Below are 18593 nucleotides of genomic sequence, written 5' to 3'. Positions count from 1 at the left end.
ACATGTCTGCTCTCAAAAAATGTTGCAGATGAATGTCTAGAAGGAAATCTGGCTTAATTTCATTAACATATATAAATTGTCTGTGTATAAATTCCAACAACACATTCATGAAATTGAAGCAGCTTTTCATTCTTCTCCTTCTCCCAATTAAGATATTTTTCCTTTTGTAATATTCTTGATTATTGTTCACCAAGTAAACCCAACAGAGATTTTGCCATTTTTTTGCAGTGAACATAACAAGATTTTATTGTCATATAATAAAACAAAGCATGAAGCTTAGATGAAGCTTAGCTGGATCACTTGACCCTTTCTCTTCTTATCTCCTCCCAGTTCAAAATGCTTGCATCTCTTAATAGCCAGCATTCTCTTAGGTCTGCAGTTGGGCTCAACGCATTTAAGCCTCAGCACCATCTTCTTTGTAGTTTCGGAACATCGGCTTCGTCTGCCTGCCATAGCCACTCTGCTGCCTGTCATAACGCCGCTTTCCCTGCTCACACAGAGGATCCTTGTCCTTCTTGTCCTGTGTTGCTTTGTGGGGTTGATGCTTGTCACACTTTTTACAGAAAGTTCGTTAGGTTTTAGGAACGTTCACCATGTTTGCGAGAGCGCTATGGGCAGGGAAAGCTTGCCATTTTTAATTGTAACATAAACAACCCACGTGGCTTTAAAGTCAGGAAAATACTAGTAACTTGTTCATATATATTTTAACAGAGTCCCTGAACTCTAGTTGGTTGTATGAAAGAGGTTTAGGACCTTGAAGGCTCAGAGGGACAGAGACCAGGCCCAAGTATTGTTGGGAAACTGGGCAGAAGCCAGACAGAACCATGTTTTCCAATGTATCCACAAACCCTACTTCTGTGTACCCCAGACTAGGTAGCTCTGTGCATATTCCCTTCCAGACTCCCTTTAAACTTCTTTCTCTTAAAATGTAATTTTGGTGCTCAGCAAGTCTGGCCCAACTGGTGTGACCTATGAACCAGGAGGTCATGGTTGGATTCCCAGTCAGGGCACAAGCCCCAGTTGTGTGCTTGGTCCCCAGTGTGGGAGAGGGGGCATGCAGGAGGCAGTCAATCCGTGATCACTAATGTTTCTATCTCTCTCTCTTCCTCTCTGAAATCAATAAAAATATATTTAAAAATGTAAGTTTGGTGACTAAATTCTTACTTTTCCTGTACATCTATCTCTAAAACGGGAGTAAAGGTAAATGGAATGAAAGGAATATATTTCCAATCTTCCACTTATGGACATGCAAAAGTAAAATACACTTACAGTTGCCCACTATTGGTCTACTTCATATGGGTTTCCTTTTATAAAACTGTTTTACTGGCCTGGCTGGTATGGTTCAGTGGTTGAGCTTTGACCTATGAACCAAGAGGTCACGGTTTGATTCCTGGTCAGGATAGATGTCTGGGTTTCGAGCTCAATCTCCAGTGTAGGGTGTGCAAGAGGCAGTCGATCAATGATTCTCTGTCATTGTTGATGTTTCTATTTCTCTCTCCCTCTCCCTTCTTCTCTGCAATCAATAAAAATATATTTAAAAATAATAATAAAATAAAACTGTTTATTAAACTTGTATATAATGTCAACAGATCAATAAAAATCTTAAAACACATATTTTACTTGGGTCATTTGTAGAGTAATCATGTGCTTCAATGTGACTATCAAGATTGAAATAAATCTAGCCTCAAAACAAAATTAGAAGATTCTCTAATGTTTATATTTTTCTTTCCAGATATTTTCTATTTCTAGACAACATATAAGGAAACTAAGTGGTAAGGACAGTAAAGAAATAATGAGTTATTCTGCATTTGAAAATCTCTTTTTCCTTTTAAAAGAGAGTATTGTTTCAGAGAAGAACTAAGATCACCTAGAATTTGAACAACAGCTATAAATAGATTATCCAGAGCTACTTCTTTTGCCAAGGTAATGTGATTTCTCTTTTTCCCCTGGGCTAGTTTCATCCCAATTCTTTACTTTTTCTTCTTTGGTAAAAGTAGATCTTCTTATTGTGGGAATTCCTTCCTTTCTCCCTTCCCAGCCCAGCCATCTTGGTGGCTGCTCTTGGCTGGGGGCTGTCCCCCACCTAAGGCAGGGAGATGGTGGCAGCAAAAAAGACAAAAAAGTGACGGGAGTTGATCAACCCTCAGCTCCAACTTGTTATGAAAAGTGGAAAGTACCTGCTAGGGTACAAGCAGAGTCTGAAGATGATCAGACAAAGTGAACCTGCTCATCCTCACCAACAACTGTCCAGTCTTGACGAAATCTGAAACAGAGTACTATGCCAGGTTGGCCAAGACCGATGTCCATCACTACAGCGGTAATGAGATTGAACTGGGCCCAGCGTGCGGAAAATACTACAGAGGCTGCACACTGATTATCATTGATCCAGGGGATTCTGATATCATTAGAAGCATGCCAGACTAGACTGGTGAAAAGTAAATCATGCAAAATTTTTCTTTAATAAAACTGGCCAGAGCTTGGTTTAAAAAAAAAAAAAAAAAGTAGATTTTCTTCTTCAGGCACTAAAACCCTCAGTTTGTTTTTATGAACTACCAGAGACTTGATTTATAGAAATAATTCAACAGATTGTAGTGAACATTTTTGATTGGGTAATGGGGAACGTTGCTCAGATATATGATGACAAATATCTTATTGATTTTTAAAAATAATTTTTTATTTTTCAATTACAGTTGACATACAATATTATATAAGTTTCAGGTGTACACCCCAGACATTTTTTAAAAAAATGATCATCCAGCCCAGCCGTGTGGCTAAGTGGTTGAGCTCTGTCAGGGTTCGATTCCTGGTCAGGCACATGCCGGGTTGCAGGCTCAATCCCCAGCAGGGGGCGTGCAGGAGGCAGGCAATGATGATTCTCTCTCATTGATGTTTCCATCTCTCCCTCTAAACTATAAGTTTAGACTAAAAAGTCTAAATGTTTTGATTTTCTTATTGAGGATCCAAAATGAGATTAAACACCTCTGACTCCTTTTAATACCACTGCTTCCTTTGTTTTTCCTCCCAAAGATCACCATCATACCCCATTTCATATCTATTTAACATTTACGATATGCCAAGAACTAAATAAAAGACAAAATTTCTCCCCTTGAGATAGGAACTTAAAGTATCACCTTATGTTTATTGTGGGTGTTTGGGAAGCATTTTCTCTATTGCATATAAGTATTAGTAGGAAATATAGGAGCTGGTATCCACCGAGTAGGGGACATTTTATGCATATATTACACAAGCTGCTTGTGAATAAAATGGTGAGCAAGGGCCTTTCCTCCCACTGTCGGCAGTGCTGAACTTGAATTTGGTAAAACATTGGCAAAAATGGGAATCGGGTGTGGGTAGTGGGTGGGTGGGGGTGGGTGTGATAGGACCATGGCTGCAGGGGGAAACAGATCAGATATCCGATGTTCAAGTGTCAGAAAGAAAAAAGCAAACCTTCATAGCTGGGAGCTGGCCTAGTACTGCCAACAGGGCCTTCAAGTTGATGGTACTTATAGATAGGCCACAATGTTCTCCTGTTGAGTATAAACAACCTCTTAGAGCACCAATATTTCATGAGGTCACTCTGTGCGGGTGATTAAGTGAAACAAAAACAAGACCACTTTGCAACTGCATCTGAGCTCAACAAAAAACAAGGTCACTGTGAAATCATAACAATAATCAAATGATTTCCTAGCAGAGTAACTTCGGGTTCTTTACCAATTGCAGCCTTAGCCCCACTTCATTCCTCCAGTCTTCTAAATAAAAATAATTAAGATTCCTCATCATAGAATTGCTCTTACTTCCCAACAGCACCCAATCCATGGCAAATGCCTGTTTTTTAGAACCCTCCCTAAAAATGTCTAACACAAGCCCAATTCCCATAGAAAGTTCCTTCTAACTCTTTTTTAAAAATATATTTTTATTTATTTCAGAGAGGAATGGAGAGGAAGAGATAGGAACATCAATGATGAGAGGGAATCATTGATCAGCTACCTCCTGCACGCCCCCTACTGGGGATGGAGCCTGCAACTGGGGCATGTGCCCTGACTGGGAATCAAACCGGGATGCTTTAGTCTGCAGGCTGACACTCTATCCATTGAGCCAAACCAGCTATGGCCCTTCTAACTCTTTTTCAATGAGATGTCCCATAGTTTCCACATGGTGTGTGGTCTCCATGGTTGCAATGAGTCCAGCTTAAAACCACATTTGTCTGACTCACAGATGTTACTGATGGTCTGTGGCTGCAGTGCATCACCAATAGGCAGAACCAGACTTAGAATTTCTAGGTATTTTCTTTTCAAAATGAAATCACTGAGCCTGTTTTTAAAAATGAAGATTCTTTACTCAATCCTAGATCACTTGGACCTCTGGTGAGGCCCAGGATCTGCATTTTAACCAGCTCTCCAGGTGGTTCTTATGTGCATGAAAGAGTGTAAAAATGTTCTGATATGTTTTCCACATGTGCTGAAGAAGTCTGTCCAAGTAAAGCTAGAATGAGACTGAGCGCTTTACCCCAAATCTGTACCCATATCTTTGGGAGAAAACTTCCCAAACCTGCCAAGCTTAAAAATACAGGTTTATATGCACACCCATCCTCATTATTCTCAGATTCCGAATTTGTCAATTAGCCTATTTGCTAAAATTTGTTACCCCAAAGTCACTATCGGTGGTACCTGCTGGCCATTTGTAGTCATGCGCAGACTCTCAAAAATTTTGAGTCACCTGATGTTCTTGTTCCCAGCTGAGGTCAAAAAGAAGGCATCTTTCATCCTTGTTTCAGCTCTCACACTGTGATAGCCAGAGGATGGAACTGGCATGGGGAAGTGCAAAAAGTTCCTGCAAGTCACATAATTCTTTTATAAACCTCTCGCTTTCCTCTGTACTCCTAATTTTTTATTATGAATATATATATATATATATATATATATATATATATATATATTTTATTATGAATATATATATATATATATATATATATATACTAGAGACCCAGTGCATGAAAATTCATGCATTGGAGGTGGGGACCCTCAGCCCAGCCTGCCCCCCTCACAGTCCGGGAGCCCTCAGGGGTGGGAGGTGACCCAGCAATTAGGGGAAGGCGATGCCCCCATCACACCTCTGCTGCTGCCACTGCTGGCAGTGCAAGCCTCGGCCGGCCCTGGTTACCTGAGTCTCGGGCCAGCCCTGGGAGGCTGGGGAGCTGAGGGGAATGGGGGACTCCGGAGGCAGGCATGCTAAGCGGCCAGGCCCGCCTGGAGGCGGGCCCGGCCTTGCCGCACGCCTGCCATTCTGGCAGGGCTGAGGGGACTGGGCGCCGCCATCTTGTGGCTGTGGACGCCACCATCTTTGAGGGTGTGACAGTCAATTAGCATATCCCCTCCTTATTGGCTGTGGGCGCCACCATCTTTGTGATGGCATGAGGGTCAATTAGCATATTCCCTCTTTATTAGATAGGAGATACATATATATACTTTACCATTTTAACAATTTTTAAGTGTACAATTCAGTGGTATTAAGTACATTTACAATGTTTCACAATTCATTTCCAGACTTTTTCCATCATTCAGAACAATAACACCTCATGCCCATCTGCTCCCAGTCCTTGGTAACCTCAAATTTACTTTCTGTCACTGATTTTGCCTATTCTAGGAACCTTATAAAAGTTAAATTATAAAACAGCTGAGCTTTTGTGTCTGGCTTATTTCACTTAGCATAGTATTTTCAAGTTTCATCTATGTTGTAGCAAATATCAAAATGTCACCCCTTGCTCCAGATGAATACTATCCCATTGTATGTATATACCACATTTTGTTTATCTATTCACATGGAGATTTGGGTGGTTTCCTCCTTTTGTCTCTTGTCAGTAATAATATTATAAACATTTGCATACAATTATATTTTTGGGTTCCTGTTTTCAATTCTTTTGGGTACCTACGTAGGAGTGGAATTGCTGGGTAATTATGATTATTCTAAGTTTAGTTTTTGAGGAACTGCCACTATAGAAAAAAATCTTAAAATTTTTGCCCACTAAGAGTGAATAGTGACACAACCCTTGAAGAGACATTTTATAACATTTTTATAACATTTTCTCCCTCTAGGATACTTGTTAAAATAAATACTCCAGAAACCCCTTGTGAGACTGATACTCAGGCATCTTATCCCTCTTTTTAAAAATACATATATTTTTATTGATTTCAGAGAGGAAGGGAGAGGGAGAGAGTTAAAAAAACATCAATGACGAGAGAGAATAATTGATTGGCTGCTTTCTGCACACCCTCTACTGGGGATCGAGCCCACAACTCTGGCATGCGCCCTGCTGGGGAATCAAGCCATGACCTCCTGGTTCACAGGTGGACGCTCAACCACTGAGCCACACCAGCTGGGCCTATCTCTCTTTTTTTGGGTTAACTAATAGATTCCAAGTGTATTGGACAAGGACATGTCTAGCCCTACATAACTTTATTCTGCTACTACTACCACTAATAATAGAAGCATTAGTGGTATAGTAATCTACTGTTAATAAAAAGCAAACAATTCCATGTGTTATTTGTTTCTCAAAGATACCCAACTCTAACAACTATTAAATAATAAAACTCTTTAAAATGGTATTTCAGAAACGAAATCCAAGTTTCTCAATGATATATGGCTGCATCTACAGTGATTGCAGGTGAGGGCAAACACAGTGGTAGAATTTTTCCTATGTGAGAATTGAAATCAGTGGTACTATACTCTATAGTACTATAATTTCCAAATTAGTCATGTTCATTAACACACCCTACTAAATTGGGAATTAAGTATTAAACACACACTTGATTACATTTTCCTAAAAGATCCCTAAACCAGAGGCTGTCTGACTGATCGCCGGAAGCAACATGACCCTTTCGACAGCAACATGGGTCTTGATTGTGACTCACATGAGTTGATGTGGTCTTTCAGGGATCGCAGTGAGGATCAGGTGCCTTGGGATGGTCCTGGGGTCTGAGAACAGGACTGTAGCCTCTCCAAGAAGAGTATGTGAAGGTGCTTCCCACCCACCTGTCCACCTGCCAACCCACTCTCAGCAGATTTGTCACTGCCCTGGTAGTAAGAGCAGAGAGACACAGAAAGTTGGCTGGCTTTCTGCAAATTGTTTAAAACATATCTTCTAAAATGTAAATCCCTTTGTTAGCAAAATGTAATAGGTCAGGAAAATTAAACTATCTAAAATTAAACTAGTACAGGTTTATGGTTAATGGCTGGGTACCTTATAAATTCTCAGTCTGCATTGGTCAGGAGATTTAGGGTGTTCTTTGTTCCTCTTACAGCAAAGCAAGTTTTTAACAAGGGTTTTCAAAATACCTAGGCTAGTCTTTGGAAAGAGGGGGAAAAGGGAATAAATAATTGCCTCCTATCTTTGGCTTCAATACTTTTCCCTCATATAATTCTTTTTTTTCCCTAAAAAAATAACTTAATTGAAATACATACACATAATGAAATGAAGCCTTTTAAGGCATACAATTCAATGTAATTCAACATAATCACAGAGTTGTGCAACCATCTCCACTATCTAATTTCAGAACATTTTCATCATCCTAAAAAGAGACCTTGTACCCATTAGTAGTCCCTTCTTGCCCCTCACTTCCTCTAGTCCCTGGTAACCACTAATCTATTTTCTATCTCTAGATTTGTCTATCTGGATATTTCATATAAATGGAATCATACAATATGTGGTCTTCTGTGATTGGCTTCTTACACTTAGCATAATGCTGTTTATGTTGTAGCATGCATCAGTACTTCATTTATTTTTATTTCTGAATACTATTTCATTGTATGGATATAACACATTTTGTTCATCTAGTTGCCAATTGGTGAACATTTGAGTTGTTTCCAGTTTTTGTCTATTATGAATAATGCTATGGACATCTGTGTGGCCATGTGTTTCAATTATCTTGGGTAAATATTTATGGTTTTAAATATTAATGTAATTAAACTACTGTTTAAGCAAATTCATATAGACTATTTCACACTCTAGAGGTGAATTCACATGTGACAGTATTTTCATTTTATAACATACTAGTGAACTGGTGCACGGATTCATGCACATTGAAAGAAAATTAATTAGAAGAAATATTTTAATATTGCTATTCGCCCTTTCTCTATAATAGAAGTGTCAGAAATGAAAGAAAATTAGTAAAATGTATATGAAAATAATATATAAATTGATTAATAAATTAACAATAACATGATATAACAATAACAAAGACATTATATAAAAACAACATTGATAAAAAACAATGACTGATAAGTTGATTAAAACTTATTCAAATATTTCCCTGTATACCACATTAAGAGTAAAAACACTTCAGAGTGCTTGACTAATTTCCCTTGTGATGAAGGGAAAGTGGAATCACCCAGCCCTGCAAAGAATCGGGCTCCCTCCTCTCTGGTTCCAGGGTGCGTCACTCCAGAACCGCAGCTGCCAAGTCACCACAGCTCCTGCGTTGAGCGTCTGCCCCACCCACCCCCCAGGGGTCAGAGGGCATCATAGGTACCAGCCCGTCAGATGGTCAGATGGTTGGATGGTCACTTAGCCTTTTAAATATATATAGATAATATCATAAATTAATTCACTTGGAAATTACTGATACCGAATATTTGGACTGGAACCCGGATTCTTTGTCCACCGGAATCGAAGAATGAATACACGGACAGAAAGTGCTATAGCAAAGGTGGAGATTTATTGAAGAACAAGTACAGACTCCCACGTGGGGAGAGGGAAGAGTCCCACAGAATGGACTCCCAGGTAGGGAGGGGAAAAAGGGTCCCACTGAGTTCCTTTTCTCTATGGCTTATAAAGGCTGAAGTTCCTGTGTCCTGATATCCTCTCTGATTGGTCAATATTCCCCTTCAAGTTGGTTACTATAGTAACTCCTGGGCTCAAAGGTTGAACCTCAGGAGACATGAGTTTCTCCCCACTCCTTCCCCATTGTTCCCTTATTCCAGTGGTTCTCAACCTGTGGGTCATGACCCCTTTGGCGGTCGAACGACCCTTTCACATGGGTCGCCTAAGACCATCCTGCATTTCAGATATTTACATTACGATTCATAACAGTAGCAACATTACAGTTATGAAGTAGCAACGAAAATAATTTTACGGTTGGGCCACAACATGAGGAACTGTATTTAAAGAGTCAGAAGGTTGAGAACCACTGCTTGGGCTTTCTTCTTCTGAAGGAAGGGCTTCCTTCTCTTTATTTTGTAAATATAGACCTTTCTTGGCTACTTCCAGTTCCCTTGTCTTATGTAAATATACCTGTTGCTGCTCCCTTGTCTTATGGAGCTGTAACTGCACCTGGCTTCCTTGTCTTCCTATGGAAATGTACCTTCTCCCAGTCTGCAGCCCCACGCTTTTCAATGGATCCCAATTCTAAAAAATCCCTAAGCCTGCCTATGTTCCCCCCAAATTCCTGCTTCATTACTACTTGAAGTAGGACTATAAAATGGTGGGACTGTTAAGATAGATTGTTTACAATCAAACTATAAATGCAAAAATAATCCTGTATATCTTAAATAGAATCCAAACAAAGTACATTAAAAGACTGCTAATCCATGACCAAGTGGGATTTATTCCAGAAATGCAAATGTAGCTTATAGCTTTAAACAAACTATTAATATAATTCACCATATTAATAAGTCAAAGGAGAGAAACTGTATAACCATTTTGATTGATATAAAAAATGCATTTAATAAAATTTAACATAGATTTTCAATGAAAACACTTAGTAAAGTAGAATTAGATGACTATTTCTTTAATTTATTAAAGTCCAGAGTAAAATAGAGGTGCTGCTAATATATTTAAGTCAAGGAATCAAATAAGAGCTGAACTGGAGGAAACAAAATTATCATTTTTGCAGGTGATTTAAAACTATATTACAAAATTAATAGTTGGTTTATATATAGAAAATATCTAGTTATAAAATATACTGACAGACAATACATCAATTTCAATGGCAACAAAAGTGTAAATTACCTACAAAAACTTGAACAAGCAATGCTATATAAAGAAAATGGTCAACCTTTATTGAGATCTGACTCTAAATACAATGCTTTAATCACTATGCTAGAAATATTCATGCATATTAACTTATATGATAAAGATAGCATTTCAAGTAAGTGGTTTTAAAAAGAGATCATACTGCAAGGGTTTGGGACAACAGGTCAGTCATCTGGAAAAAAACAAAATAGATCAGCCCTAACCAGTTTGGCTCATTGCATAGAGCATTGGCCCATGGACTGAAGAGTCTGGGGTTCAATTCCTGTCAAGGGCATGTACCTCGGTCACAACTAATCGATGTGACTCTCTCACATCCATGTTTCTCTCTCTGTCTCTTCCCCTCCCTTACACTCTCTCTAAAAATCAATGGAAAAAAATATCCTCGGGTGAGAATAGCAAAAAATAAAACAACCTAAAAAAACAAATAAAAAACAAACAGATCAGGATTTCAACTCCTTATATGTAAACTAGAGGCCCAGTACACAAATTCATGCACGGGTGGGGTCCAGCCTGCCGGGCCCTAATCAGGGCAGATCGGGGCCGGGCCTGTTGGGAGGAGGAGATGGTGAGAGGTTGGCTGGCCCACCCGCCCGCCCCGATTGGGCCCTATCAGGGCCAGGCCAGCTGGGGGAAGGGGCCACAGGCGATTGGCTGGCAGGCCCTGCCCCCAATTGGGGTTGGGGGGCCGATTGGGGGCAGGGCAGGCCATGGGAAGGAGGTGTGGGTGGTGGGCCAGCCAGCTCTGCCCCCAAATGGAGTGGGGTGCTGATTGGGCCAGCAGCCTGGGGGAGGGGCCATAGGTGGTTGGCTGGCCAGCCCTGCCCCTGATGGGGTGGGGGGAGGGCTGATCTGGGGTGGGGCTGGGTGGGGGAAGGGGCTGCAGGAGGTTGGCAGGCTGGCCCTGCACCTATTGGGGTGGGGGGGATCAGGGGCAGGGCCAACGCGGGGGAAGGGCTGCGGGCTGATCAGGGTGGTGGGGGCCCATTGGGGGTGTGGCTGGCCAGGAGGAGGGGCTGCAGGAGGTTGGCTGGCCAGCCTCGCCCCCTATTGGGGTGGAGGAGTGTGATCAGGGCTGGCCGGCCAGGGGGAAAGGCTGTGGGCCTATTGTGGTGGGGTGGGCTGATTGGGGAGGGGCTGCTTCCCGGGAAAGGGAGGGGGTGTTTGGCCTGCGGGGAGCTCTTGATCAAGGTGGGAGAGTCTGATCAGGGGCAGGTCGGCAGGGGGGAGGGGCCTCGAGGTTGGCCAGCTGGCCCCACCCCCTGATCAGCTGGTTCACTGCCCATAGTGGGCATAATAGCGACCGGTCGTTATGGCCGTTAAGGTCTCTGGCTTTTTATATGTATAGATACCTAGATGTGAGTGTGACAGATGAAAAGTTGGAAGTATTAAAAGAAAAAGAATAGATTATTTTTCCTTTGGAATATGGCAGGCCTTTTTAAACTATGCTACAAAAATTCAGGAACCCAAAAGAATAAGATTTATAACTTTGATTTTTTAAACTTTTGTGTTGCAAACAACCAAACCAAAAAAAAAAAAAAATGAACTCACAACTCACACTATAAAGAAGGGAGAAAGACGGATGAGAAACTGGGAAAATGTTTTGCAACAAATGCATAATAAAGGGTTAATATATATATATATATATATATATATATATATATGGAAAAACAAATGAAAGATTGCAAAAGAATATAAACAGAAAATTTACAAAAAGAATAAATTCAAAAGACCAATAAGCATCGATGTTTAACCTTGTTAGAAATCAAAGACTAGCCTAAAAGAAAAAATAAATGAAATATGATTTTATGGTCCACTTGGCAAATATTAAAAAGCTTAATAAAATTCAGAATTGGAGATGGTTTCAGGAAATAAATACATTCAGGTCCTATTTGTGGGAATGTAAATTGGTACAATATTTCTAGAAGATAGTTTGGCAATATGCACAAAATGACCCCAAACCCCACATATAGGGATTTATCCAAAGGAAATAAATGAATAAGTGAGAACAGATATAATTGAAGGATGCTCATTGTGGCTTTGTTTATAATAGAAGAAATTCAGAAACAGCCTAGATAAGTAGATGATAGAGCATGGATTCAATGGAATACACTGCAGCCGGTAAAACAAGTAGCTCTATATCGATGGGAATGGAAAGGCGTCTGGGAAAAATAATTGACTGTAAAGTAGCATGTTTCAGAATAGCGTGTACAGTGTGATTTTATTTATGTAAAATTGCATTTGTCTACAAATGTGTGCATGTGCACAGAGAAATTTCTGGAAGATGCTCACCACACTGTCAGCTGTTTTCTCTGTGATAGGATTTTAGGTATATTTTCATTTTTTTCTTTGTACTTTTCCGTCACTTGAGAATTTTGTTCATTATGAGTATATGTCATTTCAAAGACAGTCATCTTGTTTTAATATATTGACCCTAAATGCAGCTCCTTTCAGCATGGCAATGCATGTATTAGCAGTCTGACACTGTGTCAAAGACATTTCTCTCCTAAAACACCCTCAGTCCTAAAGAAAAATGTAAAAAAGAGGTAAGTATTAGGAGGTAGTTGGTACACTAGAAACAACGTAGTTCATAGAGTTGGATAACTCCATGCCCAATAATATGGCCTCAAAAAGTTCACATAGCGTTCAGGCATCTCTTTAAAACATTCCACCACCAAAATATTATATTTATACTTAAAAGTTACATTCATTATTCAGAAACTTAAATCTCTTGAATTTGACATACTCTGTGGTAAAATATAGAAAAATGATATATCACAAGGCCAGGAAAAGCATCATTGTAAAGCACCACTGACTTGCTTAATGGAAACTTAAACATTTGCAGTCAGAGGCCAAAAAATAGTATCACAGCAAAGCCAAATATTGCACACTATTGCCAGAAAAGTATTTCTGGCAAAGAAATAAGCATTAGTAATTGAACTATCAAATACATTTCAAGAGGGTATTATGTTCCAGAGGGAATGGAATAGATTTAGAAATAGATTTGATTTTCCATTCCCTGACCTGAAGATTTCTGAACACCAGCAACTATTAGGCAAGATCCCTAATATTGGAAGCAATAAATGTATGCTTTATATTTCTTATACATTTTCAAATATACTTATTTAGGAGTGTGTGTTTTTTTTCATGTAATGATGCCAACAGGCATACACTAAAGAAAATTTTGTCTTAAACAAAATTTTGTCTTAAACACTATCCTATATAATAAAGAGCTAATTAGACCAAACAGCCGAACAACTTTCCAGATGACCTTCCAGATGACCTTCCACACGAAGCCGGCTGCGAGGGCCGCTGGGACTGCGAGGACCGAGTCCCTTGCACGAATTTTGTGATCGGGCCTCTAGTATACTATATTGAGTCAAATTTTATACTCTACTACAACTTGATTGAGAAATTTTAGACCCTGCTATCTTGAATTCTGTTTGCAGTTGCAGCACTGTTACACTCTTTACTTTGGACAAACTTCTTTATTTCTAGAAGATTCGGTTAGTCCAGTTGAGAGGGAGAAAGGAAGGAAGAGAGAGAGAGAGAGAGAGAGAGAGAGAGCATTGCCTTACTCTACAGGGGGGCAGTAGGGTCAATGAGATATTAATAAACCATTTTTAAGAAAAAGGGAAATAAATACTATGAAGATGCTTACTACATATCAATAACTAAAAGCAAAAATATAGTTCCACAGATGAAAAGCATGTGTAAACTAGTATTTTCTTTTTAAATAAATTATAATTTTTATTGGCAAAATGACATACTCCTTTCTAAATTTGGATCAGCTTCCGAAATTTTATCTTTTGGGCTTTCAATGGTGGAAAAATCTGATAGTTCCTTTGACATGAAGTTTTTCATCTGCATCACCTCCTCTGAGATGCAGTCATCTTTTTATGACACAACCACTTTCCTCATTTATAACTATATGTTTGACTTCACTAAGTTCCTCTGGTTGCATTTCCAGAACTACTTCTTGAATGGAGGTAGTGCCAACTTCCCATGATCATCCACATCTTCTCTAACTCCATTTACTCCAAATCCTGCAGTGTTGTTTTTTTGTTTGTTGATTTTTTTGGCACAATAGTAAGCCAGGACTGCCTGTCATTCTTGGAATCTGGGTACCAGTTTTACAATTGCATCCATACCTGAGCTTGCAGTTTCACCAGATAGTTTAAGGTTAATGAATTCATGCAGACTCTGAAACGATGAAACCAGCCTTTACTGGCAGGAAAATATTCTTTTTGTCTCCTTGTAATTACCATTTCCTTCAATGCAGCACTTCGATACTTTGGCCTGAATGCTAGTGAAACTGAATGGGGTTTGTTAATTACAGTCCTCAACCTAAAGTAGAAGTAAATACTCTCCCCTACGCAGCTTTTTGTAACAAACTAAAAGATATTGAAGCCACTTTACCTTATTTTTTATATTTATCAGGCTTTTAAAATATGGTTCGTTCTGTAGCTTCATGGAGGCCTAGGTCTCATCTCGCCTTTGCTTTGCTATCACAATTTTCAAATCCAACCACATCCAACTTCACTTCCAGTATTCCCACTTTTTGTTTCTTTATTGCTGTCATCTTTGTTGATCCATTCTGTCTTTTGATTATCCATTTTTATAAAATGTCACATAGATTTATCACATCACATAAAGCTTTGGCTTCTTGATCGGATAAATCAGACAAATGTTTTCTAAGAAAAACACCCTCAGTTTTATTCTATATTTAAAACAGAAGGATAGACTACCTCCCCTGCATATTTCGAGTCCTCTTCCAACACCCGGGAATCTTTCCCCAACGTCTCCAAGAATGTAATTCCTGAAGCTGAATCTTTTTGGCTGGAATCTGGACAAAGTAAACAGAAGGGGGGAAAGAAAGCAATCTTGCTTGGAAATGCTGTAATCATTCTCGTGAGCTTATTTCCTTCTTAATTCCCGTATTGTTTCAAAGGGTCTTGTAAAAAAGTGTTTGTTGAATTAAAAGTCTATGTAGTGCCTCTCACCCTAGAGCTCTCAGCCAGAGTCCCATCAGCGTGCCCCTGGACTCCCCTCAACGTGGGGCCTGTCTCTCCACTTCGCATTCGCAGCCTTGGCCTCACAAGAAGTGGGATGGCACTGGATTTAACCACCGTGGGTGAAAACGGCAGAAAAATAAGCCCAGGACAGCAAAATTCCCTAGCCACTCTGGAACTGCTAATGTTTTCAATGATTCACCTTCATAGACGAATTCTACCTCAGTGTCTTGCCAAGAAAGGTTAAAAAAACACACAAACACCCTTAACTTTAGAAACACCAAAGTGCCCAAGGTCAGGAACATTTGATATCTTGTTCCCTGGCATATGTCACCAGATTGGCTTAAATAAACCCTTATAAAAATTTTTTAAAAAGTTCCCAAGGTCAGAAAAGTGCTAACAGAAGATAAGCTTACCATATAGTTCCAATGTTATCCAACCTTACCCATTCGTCAATCCCTAATTTCTGGACCTTTTTTTTTTTTTTTTTTTTAAGGAACATGCATAAGCAAATATAGTATAAAAACTGAAATGCAGGTCAACATATTTTGGAAAAGGAAGTGAAAACAGAAAACTAGTGAAACAGCTTTCGGAATTCTGTTTAGCACAATTCGAAGCACAAGGATCATTGTGGGCTGCTCGTTTTGATTACTTGCAGAACCTAAAGTGATACTGCAGCGTTCTAGCACCAACTGTAGACCCTCATAGGAACCTGGACATTTTCTCCAGGCACCAATAAATTCACGATTTGTAGCCCTAACTCTTAGTGTAATGCAATTTGGAATATTTACAACAATAATGACTTTCTCTTTAGAATTTTTATTTTATTTTAGCAGATTTACTAACAAACTCCAAGGAGCAGTACAGTTGGACCAGTGATTCTCAAAGAGGGCCATGTGGGAGAGTAAAGAATCAACCTGTCTTCATCACCCCTCACTCAGGGATGGATGACAATCTCTAGGTGTATGTGAGTGGAAAAGAATACAGGCCAAGCTGGCATGGCTCAGTGGTTGAGTGTCGACCTATGAACCAGGAGGTCATGGAATGTCAGGGCACATGCCTGGGGTGGGAGCTCGATCCCCAGTGTGGGGCATGCAGGGGGCAGCCAATCAATGGTTCTCTCTCATCATTGATGTTTCTCTCTCCCAGCCTCTCTGAAATCAATATATATATATGAAAATAACTCAGTATTATGATTTTTATGTCTTGGGGGAAACACTTTGATTTTTATAATAAAATTATAGAAGATAAAAAAATTAGGTGACTACTCTAAAAAAGATTGAGAAACATTAATAAATACTGAAAATTGCTGTAAAGGAAGGAAGTTTTTAAAAAGCTGATCATTTAGCTGGGAGCTTAAGAAAATTTTCTTGGTAAAAGGTGACAGAGGGACAGGGAGGAGCATGCAGTACCCATAGTGTTCCAGTTTCCGCCCCCATCCCATACTTGTCTAGTTCATGAGCAAGCTGTGAATCTGGAAGGCTTAATCTGTGACTTGACTCTTTTGATTAAAGGCCGAGTTAAGTTGAAATATTTGGCATTGTGTTTCAGCACTGAAACAGATAAATATAACTCTTGCCAAGTGGCAATTCCAAAAGTTTAAGGTTTTTGATTGGGTCTAAAGGTGGTTGGGAAAGTAAAGAGGGGAAGATTTGGTAATAAGAAAGAAACCAAACCAAACCAAACCAAACCAATCAAGAGTTTCAGAGCTCTGGAAGAGAAAATTAAGAAAAATTTACTTAATTTTTAAGTTTGTGAAGAAACTCAGAATCGCTAACAATAAATCATCATTAAATTGAAGGTATAGAAATAAATAAAAATGCTGTTTACTACAATGCACGAAGATTTGACCTTTTAAGTAACAAGCCTATTGCTGGAAATACAAATAATAATCAAAAACATATATTATTTGGAGGCAGGTAGCATGGCAGGCACAAACGTTTTCATACTCTGACCATTCACAATAATTACATTGAACTGTTAGAGAAATACACTCTCTGAAGAGCAAAAGGGCCCATTCCACCTGTACCCGTGGAGGAAAACATTTCAACACACAAGCAGACCCACTCCTGGAAGGATACAGGATAAAGGTCATATTTTCTCACAACCTTTCTTTCAGGCATTGCTGTACAATTTGGTCACTATGCGGTGAGGTTTGTCTGGGCTGACTTATCCGGGCTAAATATCGTTTGTTATCCCTCCTAAAGCGTTTTGTTTAAAATTGTCAGTAGGTGAGTAAAGGTGCTTAACATTGAAAACTATAGTTAGCTGAAAAACTCAAGTGGATTAAAGTCTGATTTATAAAATTATTTTTCTTTTTTTAATATTTATCTTAATTGTTGAAAGTATTACCAGTGTCCTCCTTTTTTCCCCATTGACCCCCTCCACTCCATACCTGCCCCTCCCAATCTTAGTTCATTTAGTTCAGGTCTACAAGTTTGTATTTTAAAGATCTCTTGGAATATGGGCTAATTCCCACCAAACTTCCAAGGACAGCTTCTTTTGGCCCTGTTTTTAACAAATAAATAAACATTTTAAATTTGTTCATTATCCACATGCAAATAAATGCTGTCACAGAATTTCAAGAGTGCTTGAAAGGACTTCCTGAGAAAGGGTAATAGTTTCCTCTGGATTTTTTTCAATAACAATTTATTTAGTAAATACTTTGTTTTTTAAAAATTTTAATTTATTTTTTTATCACCAATTTTCCCCTTTTATGCCCTCTTCCAGTAAACGCTTTCTTTAGAAAAAGGACAAAAGTCATGATCTTGCCATGCTAGAATTTACCCATCTTCCTAAATATTAGGCTTATTTAGTGAGGTATTACTGGAATTCTCATCATTAACTTTATCACACAAGAATGGTAATTGTGCCATGTGAACCTTGTGGAAGGCAGTCCAGACCACAGTTCCTTATGGTTTGATTTTAGCTATTTCTGAACATTCAATTCAACCAGAAACAGGGTTCTGGAAATTTTTGTGGGTGTTAAGTTGATTTGGCTAAAAGAGGATATTTACCTTTACCCTTTTCCACATAGGCAAGGTATTGGGAGATGGCATAGACGGGCGGTTCTCAACCTGTGGGTCGCGACCCCTTTGGGGGTCGAACAACCCTTTCACAGGGGTTGCCTAAGACCATCGGAAAACACATAAATAATTACATATTGTTTTTGTGATTAATCACTATGCTTTAATTATGTTCAATTTGTAACAATGAAAATACATCCTGCATATCAGATATTTACATTATGATTCCTAACAGTAGCAAAATTACAGTTATGAAGTAGCAACGAAAATAATTTTATGGTTGGGGGTCACCACAACGTGAGGAACTGTATAAAGGGTTGAGAGGAAGGTTGAGAACCACTGGCATAGACAAAGGTAAGGATCCAAAGCATTCTGTGAAAGTGATAATGAGAACAAACTAGAGCTTACTAAGGTTGGAGGGTGAAGTAGAATTGCTCAGCAAAGTCCAAGGTGGGGCAGCCAGCCCAGAAACCTGTGAGCGTGAGAATTCATGTCATAAGCCAGTAAACGGTGGGGTGGTTTGTTTGCAGC

The 18593-nt window shown here is 39.3% G+C and overlaps 2 pseudogenes; one reads left to right on the top strand and one right to left on the bottom strand.

Annotated features, from left to right (window-relative positions):
- Window positions 1–276: 276 nt before the first annotated feature.
- Window positions 277–595, bottom strand: LOC139011371 (large ribosomal subunit protein eL42-like; annotated as a pseudogene).
- A 1501-nt stretch (window positions 596–2096) lies between these two features.
- Window positions 2097–2439, top strand: LOC139011745 (large ribosomal subunit protein eL30-like; annotated as a pseudogene).
- Window positions 2440–18593: the final 16154 nt, after the last annotated feature.

Source organism: Myotis yumanensis, unplaced genomic scaffold (genome assembly GCF_028538775.1).
Source record: "Myotis yumanensis isolate MYYU_CA2020_CCGP unplaced genomic scaffold, mMyoYum1.0.hap1 SCAF_5, whole genome shotgun sequence".
NCBI classification, from domain to species: Eukaryota; Metazoa; Chordata; class Mammalia; order Chiroptera; family Vespertilionidae; genus Myotis; species Myotis yumanensis.
The sequence above is the reverse complement of the archived record's forward strand: the minus strand, read 5'-3'. Positions and strand labels throughout refer to the sequence as shown.